The sequence below is a fragment of the Notolepis coatsorum genome (assembly GCF_963971535.1).
Source record: "Notolepis coatsorum genome assembly, chromosome: 17".
Lineage (NCBI taxonomy): Eukaryota > Metazoa > Chordata > Actinopteri > Aulopiformes > Paralepididae > Notolepis > Notolepis coatsorum.
This window is the reverse complement of record NC_140181.1, coordinates 112480647-112491426: the sequence shown is the minus strand read 5'-3', so window position 1 is coordinate 112491426 and position 10780 is coordinate 112480647. Positions and strand designations below refer to the sequence as shown.

Below are 10780 nucleotides of genomic sequence, written 5' to 3'. Positions count from 1 at the left end.
AGAGAGAGAGAGAGTCAGACAGACAGACAGACAGACAGACAGAGTCAGACAGAGACCCCGACCCCCCAGGGTCAGCACAGGGTCACACACAGCACAGACCCCCGGAACACGCAGCAGAAGAAGCCAGAATAAGCCACTTTGAGAGGCTCATGGACAATGATGACTCAAGATCACAGCGGCCGCAGGTTGTACGGTCTTCCGGGTCTTTGCCCACGTGTCTATTTCTAGACACTCCTCCTGGTGAGCTCACATTTAATGTAGTGGTGTGCTTCACCTACCCTGTAATGTAGTGGTGTGCTTCACTCTACCCTGTAATGTAGTGGTGTGCTTCACTCTACCCTGTAATGTAGTGGTGTGCTTCACTCTACCCTGTAATGTAGTGGTGTGCTTCACTCTACCCTGTAATGTAGTGGTGTGCTTCACTCTACCCTGTAATGTAGTGGTGTGCTTCACTCTACCCTGTATGTAGTGGTGTGCTTCACTCTACCCTGTAATGTAGTGGTGTGCTTCACTCTACCCTGTAATGTAGTGGTGTGCTTCACTCTCAAGTTCAAGTTCTTTAATAGTTGTCATACAGAAGTACAGAATACTTTCATACAAAATGCTTCTTACTGTTACGCTCCAGAGACTGTGCTAGACAAGATAGTATCAAATAACATAATAACATAATATAGCATGAATTTAGAAGAAGAAAATGAGGTCACAGTGTTCGGTATAGACATATGTACAATGTTCTGAGTTACCATATAATACACAATACTATGCAGTGTACTAATGTACAGTACTATCTAGTGCAAAGCAGAAATGGGATGAGGTACAATTTTAGGTACAATTTACAGTAAGGTGTACGAGTTGTAGTGCAATCCTTCATCCATAAATATAAAGTGTGGGGAGTGGGTGCTACAGTGTGTTTGTTTAAAGTGGGTGTGTGCTATAAAGTGTGTGGAGTGGGTGCTACAGTGTGTTTGTTAAAGTGGAGTGGAGTGTGTGCTATAAAGTGTGTGGAGTGGGTGCTACAGTGTGTTTGTTTAAAGTGAGTGTGTGCGTGTGGATGTGTGTGCTATGTGTGTTTGGTGGTTGTTGTTGTGTAGTGTTCATTCATTGTTCGTTTAGCAGCCTGATGCCTGGGGATAGAAGCTACTTCTGAGTCTTTCTGTGCTCGCCTTGAGACTCCTGTATCGCTTGCCTGACGGCAGCAGTTCAAAGAGGGCAGTTGTTCGGGTGGCTCGAGTCCTTAATAATTCTCTTAGCCTTCCCCTTGCAACGCTTGTAGTAAATGTTCTGGAAGGGTGGGGAGCCCCCCTCCAATTGTGCGTTCGGCTGAACGTGTCACTCTTTGTAGTCTGCTTTGGTCTTTTGCAGTGCTATTCCCAAACCAGGAGGTGATGTTGCCGGTCAAGATGCTCTCTATTGTACATGAGTAGAAGTTCTTAAGGATCTTCTGGCTGACTTGGAACTTCCTTAGGCGCCTGAGGAAGTAGAGGCGTTGTCGTGCCTTCTTCACCACACTGTTAATGTGTGTGGTCCATGTCAAGTCCTCGGATATGTGGGCTCCGAGGTACTTGAAGCTGTTCACTCTCTCAACCGGTGCCCCGTCGACTCTACCCTGTAATGTAGTGGTGTGCTTCACTCTACCCTGTAATGTAGTGGTGTGCTTCACTCTACCCTGTAATGTAGTGGTGTGCTTCACTCTACCCTGTAATGTAGTGGTGTGCTTCACTCTACCCTGTGGGGGAGGCAGCTTCACTCTACCCTGTGGGGGAGGCAGCTTCACTCTACCCTGTGGGGGAGGCAGCTTCACTCCCAGCTTCAACTCTACCCTGTGGGGGAGGCAGCTTCACTCTACCCTGTGGGGGAGGCAGCTCACACATTCTGTCCGGTAGACAGGAATCTGGTGGGGAGTTAGGAAAACAATTGGTTTTTCTGTTTGCTTGCCCTTTGAACAATGCGTTTGGCTGTTGGCGCCTCTAACTGATCAGTGTCTTTGACCAGAGCACCGTCTTAATCTGAGAGTCCAGACCGGTGACCTTTCTGTAAAGCAAGAGTCATACTAGACCTACCTGCTCAGCTTTAGTCTAGAACTCTCTCTTTCTCCCCTCTCTCCCCTCTCTCCTCTCTCTCCTCTCTACCTCTCTCTCTCTCTCTCTCCCCTCTCCTTTCTCCCCTCTCTCCTCTCTCCTCTCTACCTCTCTCTCTCTCCCTCTCCCCTCTCTCTCCTCTCTCTCTCCTCTCGCTCTCTCTCACCCTCTCCCCTCTCTACCCTCTCCTCCCTCCTCTCTCTCTCCCTCTCTCTCCTCTCTCTCTCCTCTCTCTCTCTCTCTCTCCTCTCTCTCTCCTCTCTCTCTCCCTCTCTCTCCTCTCTCTCTCTCCCTCTCTCTCTCCTCTCTCTCTCCCTCTCTCGTCCTCTCCCCTCTCTCTCTCTACCTCTCTCTACCTCTCTCCTCCCTCCTCTCTCCTATCCCCCTCTCTCCTCTCCCCTCTCTCCTCTCCCCTCTCCCCCTCTCCTCCCTCCTCTCCCCCCCTCTCTCCTCTCCCCCTCTCTCCTCTCCCCCTCTCCTCTCCCCCTCTCTCCTCTCTCTCTCTCTCTCTCTCTACCTCTCTCTACCTCTCTCCTCCCTCCTCTCTCCTCCCTCCTCTCTCCTATCCCCTCTCACTCTCCTCTCCCCCTCTCTCCTCTCTCCCCTCTCTCCTCTCCCCTCTCCTCCCTCCTCTTCCCTCCTCTCCCCCCCTCTCCTCTCCCCTCTCCCCCTCTCCTCTCCCCCCCTCTCCCTCTCTCCTCTCCCCTCTCTCTCCTCTCCCCCTCTCCCCCCCCTCTCCTCTCTCCTCTCCCCCTCTCCTCTCCCCCCCTCTCCCCTCTCTCCTCTCCCCCTCTCCCCCCCCTCTCCCCTCTCTCTCTCACCTTGGCAGGCTGGGGGGGGGTGGAGAAGTTTAGCCAGGCAGGAACAAAGTCATGCTGCGCCATGGGTCCAGTGTTCCCGGTCAGTGGATGGAGGCATCAAACCTCATGGCCAGGATCTGAGCGGGGAGACAGGGAGGACACTCCACTTGTTTTATTCCTCACATATAAGGAACATGTACGTTACAGTGACATGTTTGGTTCTGTACGAGCAGTCAAAATACAGTTTAAAGAATAAAGACCAAACACTATACAAAATAAATAATACAATATGCAAAACTAAACTAAAGTACAAGATGCGAACAAATGCAATCAAAAAAAATTAATATTTTAGTAATACATAGATAAAAATATGGTGTGGTGTTAGAAAGTGTTTAAAGTCTCTCTAAAGCAGTGATTCCCAACCTGGGGTAGGGGGTCCGCCAGGGGGGGCAGGGGGTCCGCCAGACCACAGAAGATTTTTTTTTTTTCTTTTTATAATTTTTTTCTTTCAGAGAAATATTTAATTCGCATATTTTTATCATCAGAAGCATGAATAGTCTCTCCACTACAATAAAAAAGATAAATAAATAAACATCTAGACATGATTTTTGAACGTTAACAGTAGGCTACCGGGTAGCCGCTAAAGCGCGAATCAGTTGACTGTATCACTTTCCGTAGGTAGCCTAGCACGCTAGTTAACTTTCTCGGCTCGTCTGCAGTCAGCCGCCAGAGGCGAAAATGTGTGACAAACGAAAAGGAGATGACGGCAGCTCATCTGCAAAAAAAGTTAGGACCTACAGCAATCGCAAAAATTACATCACCATGGGCTTCACTGAGGGACCAGACAAACGACCTGAGTGTGTGATTTGTGGAGAAAAGTTGGCAAACTCGAGCCTGAAGCCCAGCAAGCTGAAGAGACATCAGGCGTCTAAGCACCCAGAAACCGTTGGGAAGGATCCAGACTTTTTTCGGAGGAAAGAACAGTCTCTCAAGGCGAACAAGCCTGTTGATGTTAGAGTAGCGTGGAGCAGGGGTGGCAGTGATTTACAGAAGGCTACCGAAGCCTCCTTTGAGTGTTCGCTTTTAATTGCAAAAGCAAAGAAACCGCACAATATTGGCGAGCAGCTCATCAAACCAGCCTGCATCAAAATGGTTTAGAAACTGTGCGGCCCACAGGTGGCGGATAAACTAAAATCAGTACCACTCTCGAACAATGTAGTGAAAGACCGAATTGATAAGATGTCAAGTGATTGCGAGCAGCAGCTGTCAGAAAAGCTTAGAAAGGGTCCATTTGCCATACAACTTGATGAAACTACAACTGTCGCAGACGAGGCTGTGCTCATCGTTTATGTGCAGTATATCGAAAATGAGAATCTGAAGCAGGACATTCTCATGTCAGTCAACCTTACTACCACCACTCGAGGTGAGGATATTTTTACTGCAGTGGATTCTTACTTCATTCAACATAAATGCAAACCGTTCACCATTAGGGCCTGATTTGAGAGGATGAATACAGGATTTGAATATTGGCCAACATTTTGAAATACATATGGTGCAAGATGAGATTTGTTGATTGAAGGCACAAGTCAAAGAAGCATAGTGGGTCTAATTATGATGCATATGCCTGTGTATAAGCAGTTTGTTATTAAAATGAAAAAAAAAGTATTTTATGGTATTTTATTAGGAGGGGGGTCCAGGAATTTCATCAGAGATGTTTGGGGGTCCCTGGGGGAAAAAAGGTTGGGAACCCCTGCTCTAAAGTGAGTGTTAACGGTGAATGTTTAAAGTGAGTGTATATGTATGGGGGACTATGTAGTGTAATGTAGAGTGGATTCGCCCCAATACCACATTTGTAGCAACACAAATCTAGGAAACAGCCGGATGGGAGAGTACAATTAAACTGTGTTCCATTCTCTGAGAATGTCTCTTCTTGGACATAGAATTGTTTTGTCGCCGTTATCGTGTAGAGAAAGAACGCTCCCTCTGGGACTAGGGATGGACCGATCCGACTTTTTCAGTCCCGATACCGATACTTGGGTATCGGCCAATACCGATACCGATCCGATACCCATTGTCCAAATATTTTTTCCAAAAAAGTTTAAAAGAAAATATTTTAATACACGTTTTTTTTTATATTAAAATATCTTTTGTTTTTAATAATTGTAAAGAATCACAAGTGTGTTTTTGATTTGTTGTAAACAAAGACAGAAAATAAACTTCATTCAATTAATAAACTGTATGCCTCACTGTCACTGTGTGGAAGAGACTGGGATCATTCTTTTGTGCAACAAGGCAACATCAGGCTCGACTTAAAACATGACTTTCCTAACTTAGTGAAACTAAATGTAACAAATTAACACAGATATAAATGTACTGAATGGTTATTTCTTATTTTATTTATTATAAAAAAAAAAATTAAAATCCGATTTTATTACCGATACCCAATCCAGCTATTTTACTGATATCGGCGGCCAATACCGATATCGGATCGGTGCATCCCTATCTGGGACATCCCAAAAAGTATCCTATTCTTAGCAGAGCAACAACAACAGAGATGGTCTTGCTGCGGCTGTGCCCTGCCATGAGGCTGAAGGCTGCGTGACATGACGACGTCACAACAGATCTTTTATGCAGCGCTCGCATCATGACGTCACTATGACATCATGTACAGCTGATGAGTGTCGGTCAAGGTGATCGTATTGTGACACAACGCGGGTGGAGCCAATGGGAAATACTAACAGACACGGTTTGATGTCTCCCAAACATTTGATATTATATATATATATATATACATTCCCTGAATCCCAATAAATACATTCTTAACTAGTCTCTAAGGAAACATGACTCAGGAACAAAGATGTGTGTATGTGTGTGTGTGTGTGTCTCAGCCAGGTGATGCATCATCATCGTGGTCCTCATTACCCAGAGTCTGTGGCTCTGAAGTCCTCGGCCCCCTCCTCTCTCTGGGTTCCTCAGGCCCGCTGACACCGGCAGATGGAGAGCAGCACACTGCCAAGCCCCGCTCCGCCCGCCCCACCCGCTCCAGGACCGCACAGCCCCTTTGCCCAGAGGCACGCCCCCTCGTCCAGGGTGAAACGTGGGTGAAATGTGGGTGAAGCGTGGGTGAAACGGGTCAAAGCGTGGCAGGAATGATCTGGAATGGTGATCCAGAGGGCGACCAAAGAGTTGATCTCAGAGGCCGACGGGAACCGTTATTGAAGCACGATGGATCCTGTATTAACTCATCTGAAACATCTGCTCAATTCTCTTGGGGCTAAGACACATAAAACATGCTCAAGTTTGTAATCCCGATTGGGGGCGAACTTGATTGATAGGTGATTTGTCCAATAGGGGGTGAGGCAGGAGCAGGTTGTCTCAAGTGAGATAGGAAGGAGTCTATGGAAGCACTGAGGCACGGACAGCGATCAGGAGTGACATCAGACAGGGGGGCGGGTCTTCTCCTGCCACGCCGTGTGCCAGCTTGTGTGTCGCTTGTCCTTTCACCCGCTCATCGTAAGCTCCGCTCAAGAGACGCACGCGGGGAAAAGAATAAAATTAAAAAAAGGAAACCAGTTCAGAGACGGTCTTTCTATTCCAATGGAAGGTCACTGAAAAGCGACGTTCACCTCATTAAACTGGTCGAAAAAAAGGCTGTCTGCGTTGGAAGAAGAAAAAAAAATGCTCCCAGGTCTCAAGGTCACATGACAATAAAGGAAGTAAAGCGGCAGGAGTTACATCGCGGTCATCTTCCGGCCTAGTTAGTGGAACTGGGATATGGTGGGACAACGCATTATAATGTGGGTTTTGTCTTCACGCGTTTCACATTCACATGTGTTATTAAATGCCAGTTGTGTTGTTATTTGGGCTCGTCCGACTGAAGGAGAGGAGGGCTGCGGCGGGTCGGAGGTCATAGGTGAGAGAGATACGACGGTAGAAAAACCTTCCAAGCGTCGTCGTCGTCGGGGTCACGGAACGCTCGGGAGTCCTTGGTCAAAGCGCAGAAGTAAACTTTTCCACAAACGAGGAAGCCTCAAAAAACAAAACGCGACGGACTTCTTTTCTCTTAATAAACAAAGGAAGGGTTGAAACATAGCATGAGCTGCTAGACGTTTGTCAATTGGATCTTTGTCTTTCCCTCCAGACCAGGATTTGCTTCCACACGGCGGAGTAGATGATGCTCTGCGGCTGAGCCACCGTTTTCAGTTCTCCTGTGGAGTCGTGTCGTAACTGTACAGGAACAGGCAGGACCTACGTGGAGAAGAAGACGGCATTAGATGTCATAAGCGCAAATTGACTATGCAGCTCAGGGCTGGGCAATGATTGATACAATTCTGTTGTCTAAATTAATAATAGCAAGCGCATATTAACTACCATTTCTCCAAAACTGTGATCTGAAATGTTTGATTTATATCATGCTTTACAATGTGATAAACATCAACTGGATTATTTAACGTGTTATTTTGCTTACAAGAGCAGATATCATGAAAAATATTCCTTATGATTAATTTATTCCATATAGCCCAGGGTTAATAATGCCACCAGGATTCAAAGACACATGTACACTATACTATACTTACAAAGACACACACTCGCACACACACACTAAGATATTGTCATTTCATCATATTTCTCTTCTAAGTGTGCGCACCTGAGTTGCTGCAAATGGCTTGTGGGTATGTGACGTTATGAAAATATGTTCCTGCTCCACTGAATACCTGTCTGTCACGAAGCCAGAAATAGCTTCTGATTCAAAGGACTGCCAATACTCAAAGCAAGAAAAACAGCCTTTATGCTTCAAATAAGGTTTGAGAGCGACGAGGAGAAAAACACCATGATGACTCAGGGATCGTAAGCCCTTTCATACTGAGAGATGTCAGCTTTTTTAAATTAAATATTAATACTAGTGTAAAAATAACTTTGACATGAACACTTTCTTCCTCTCTCCCCTAGCTGATGCACATCGAATAGGCTAGGCTCAAGAAGAGTGTGTGTGTGTGTGTGTGTGTGTGTGTGTGTGCGTGTAATGCTATATGACACTCAAGAAGTGATGATGATGATGATGATGATGACGCCTGTCCCCTTTAATCAAACGTATTGTAGTCCTCAATTTTCTACCAGTTTCCAAGAATAATGAAAAAGGTTGATGCCCCCCCCAATGCAACCCTTAAAATAACTTTTACAATTACATAACAGTCCACCATTATATATCACCATAGAGTTTGCCATAATCCTAACCTGGAAAAACAACTATTAGTTACTTTTTTAAGCAGTGTTGTAGTTGATTAATATAGTGTTAACACTTGATTAAATTAAATGGCTTGTGCAGCCTGCAGGCAGTGTAACATCTGGATGAAGTAGTGTGGGGGACGCTCACCCAGATGTGCTGATTGATTGATTGATTGAAAACTTTATCAACAGATTGCAGAATGGGTACAATACAGTACAGCTCAATACACACAAATGTTAAGGGGATGCAGACCAGAGAAAGACTTTCGTCTTGTTTACACCAGGGTCCCCCATCGGGACATCATAACAATGAATGGAATCCACCACAACAAACAGCAGAACACTGGTGGCTGAATGAGTCAATAAAGGCAACTCGCCATGGAGTTGGGCATCATGGTTGAAACAGATAAAAATAATCACCAACCAACGTGTTAGCTAGCTAGCTAACCAGAACCCCCAGTAAGAGATCAACTTAATAATAAACTCTGCTCAGTTAGCATAGCAGTGGTGTTAGCTCGTTGGCTAACGTTAGCCTAGCTTGGCAACTAACTAACCTCGTCCAGAAAACGGAAAGCTGAACTAAAACGAAAACACAAGAAGAACGAACACAGCTTGTCGAGATGAAAACACCAGGTATATATTATGTATATATGAAGCATTGGCAGTAAGATAGTGTGTAAATACAGCTGTCACATCTCTGCAACACTGGAGGTAAACAGACCTGCTGGCTGCGCTGCTGCTGGGGAACAAACACGGCGTCAAAATGGCGACCTGAGCGTTCATCACCCTGTTAGCGAGCGAGCTAACGAGACGGTTCACTGGATCGGAGGGCTGTCAGTCAGTCAGGGGGCGGGACCTAGTGTGCTGGAGCAGAGGTTAACTGGACCGGAGGGCTGCCAGTCAGTCAGTGGGCGGGACCAAGTGTGCTGGAGCAGAGGTTAACTGGACCGGAGGCGTGAATATTAAAGGCAACCAACTTGTGTCCGCGTGGCTGTCTGTCAGTGAGGGGCGGGACCAGAGGTTAACTAGATGTAGCTAGCTGTTGTCTTTTATATGATGATGCTATAATAAAACATACCTTCTCGCAAGACAGTCTCGATGAAGTACGATTCCAAAGTATATCTAATCATGTCAATATTCACCTACTTGATAATAAAGTGGTGTTTGTTTGTGTTTTTAGAAGCTGCTCACCACAGACACAGTGGCACTGAGGCGTCTCTACAATTCGTAGCCGCATTTCTGCAGACCCCTCTCTGATTGGTTGAAGCCATTTCTGCAGACCCCTCTCTGATTGGCCGAGCGCGCGCATGCGCATGAGCCGCGACAAGCTCCTCTAGCCAGGAGTCGAAACTCCGTTAAGCTCCAGAGAGAGAGGCTGAAAACCCACAGTTGTTGCCCGACGGATGGGAACCGAATCCCGGATCCGAGGTTTCTGATGACTACCCCCAAAACATGGAGGTCGCGAACGCAATTTATACGCATGGAAGTATTACGAATCATTAAAAAAATATACCGTTAACTGGAATATGTTGTGTGCGCCTTTACACATATGTTGGATTATGTAATTGGTTTGTCATTAAATGTTGTGCCTTACTAATAATAACTAATTCCTTGGTCAATAGAAGTCTCTGTGATACTTTCTGAATATGATTTGGGAGGGTTATAATAGAAGAAAGACAGTGTAAACAATATAACGTTATGTGAATAAACCGCGAAATAATAACTAATTCCTTGGTCAATAGAAGTCTCTGTGATACTTTCTGAATATGATTTGGGAGGGTTATAATAGAAGAAAGACAGTGTAAACAATATAACGTTATGTGAATAAACCGCGAAATAATAACTAATTCTGTTATGTTATATAATGTTACAATGTACAGTTTCTAACAGTTGGCTGTGTTGTGAAATGTGCATAACGTTATGAATAAACCGCGAAATAACGTTATACGCGAATCTGGTAGTACATATCTTTTTATCTTCAATCTTGATATGATAACATTACATCCGCCTTTTACCACGTGACGAGCTAAACCAATCAGAGAGGGGTCTGCAGAAATGCGGCTACGAATTGTAGAGACGCGGCACTGAGTAGCCTTCTGTTAGAGGTGCATTCAAGATCCACACTGATTTTGCAACCATGTGAGGATTGTTTAAAAGTCATTAGGCTGTCAAAATGAATGCTTTAACTTTGGAGATAAATGTAAATTATTTAAAGCGTTAAAATAAAAATTAGTCTAGATAAATCTATGGAGTGAAAAATCTTCAATCTTAGAGGTCTAGCTGAGTCAATGTTGATGGTTTTGTTGAACAGGAGAGAAACTATTCAAATAAAGCTATTAAAATAGTCTTTTAATCTAAATATACTTTCTTTGTGTTGATTTTACATTCATTCCATGATTTTACTCAAGTAAATATCTGTTAAGTAGAAAAATGCTATTTTTAATCTAGATTAATTACAGAAAATTGTGAGATTAGTTTTTTTTAATCTATTGACAGCACTAATAATTACACAAACGAGAAACAGTGTTATATTCGAATCAAACAAAGCTTTCTATTCATACGATTTTCAACTAAGCATTTTTGGAATTATTCTCTTCATTTGTTTAACGTTTTGTAGTGGATGAATTGATGAACTGTGAACTATGATGAGTTGAAAATGGGGGACCCTGATGTAAA

At 44.7% G+C, this 10780-nt stretch overlaps 1 pseudogene across 1 annotated transcript in view; it reads right to left on the bottom strand.

The window, feature by feature from the left end:
- LOC311244231 (vasculin-like protein 1) overlaps positions 1–1871 on the bottom strand; it is a 27472-nt pseudogene extending 25601 nt beyond the window's left edge. Inside the window, exon 1 of the transcript XR_014621003.1 lies at positions 1820–1871. The product of XR_014621003.1 is annotated as a vasculin-like protein 1 (transcript). The remainder of the gene's footprint in view (positions 1–1819) is intronic.
- Positions 1872–10780: the final 8909 nt, after the last annotated feature.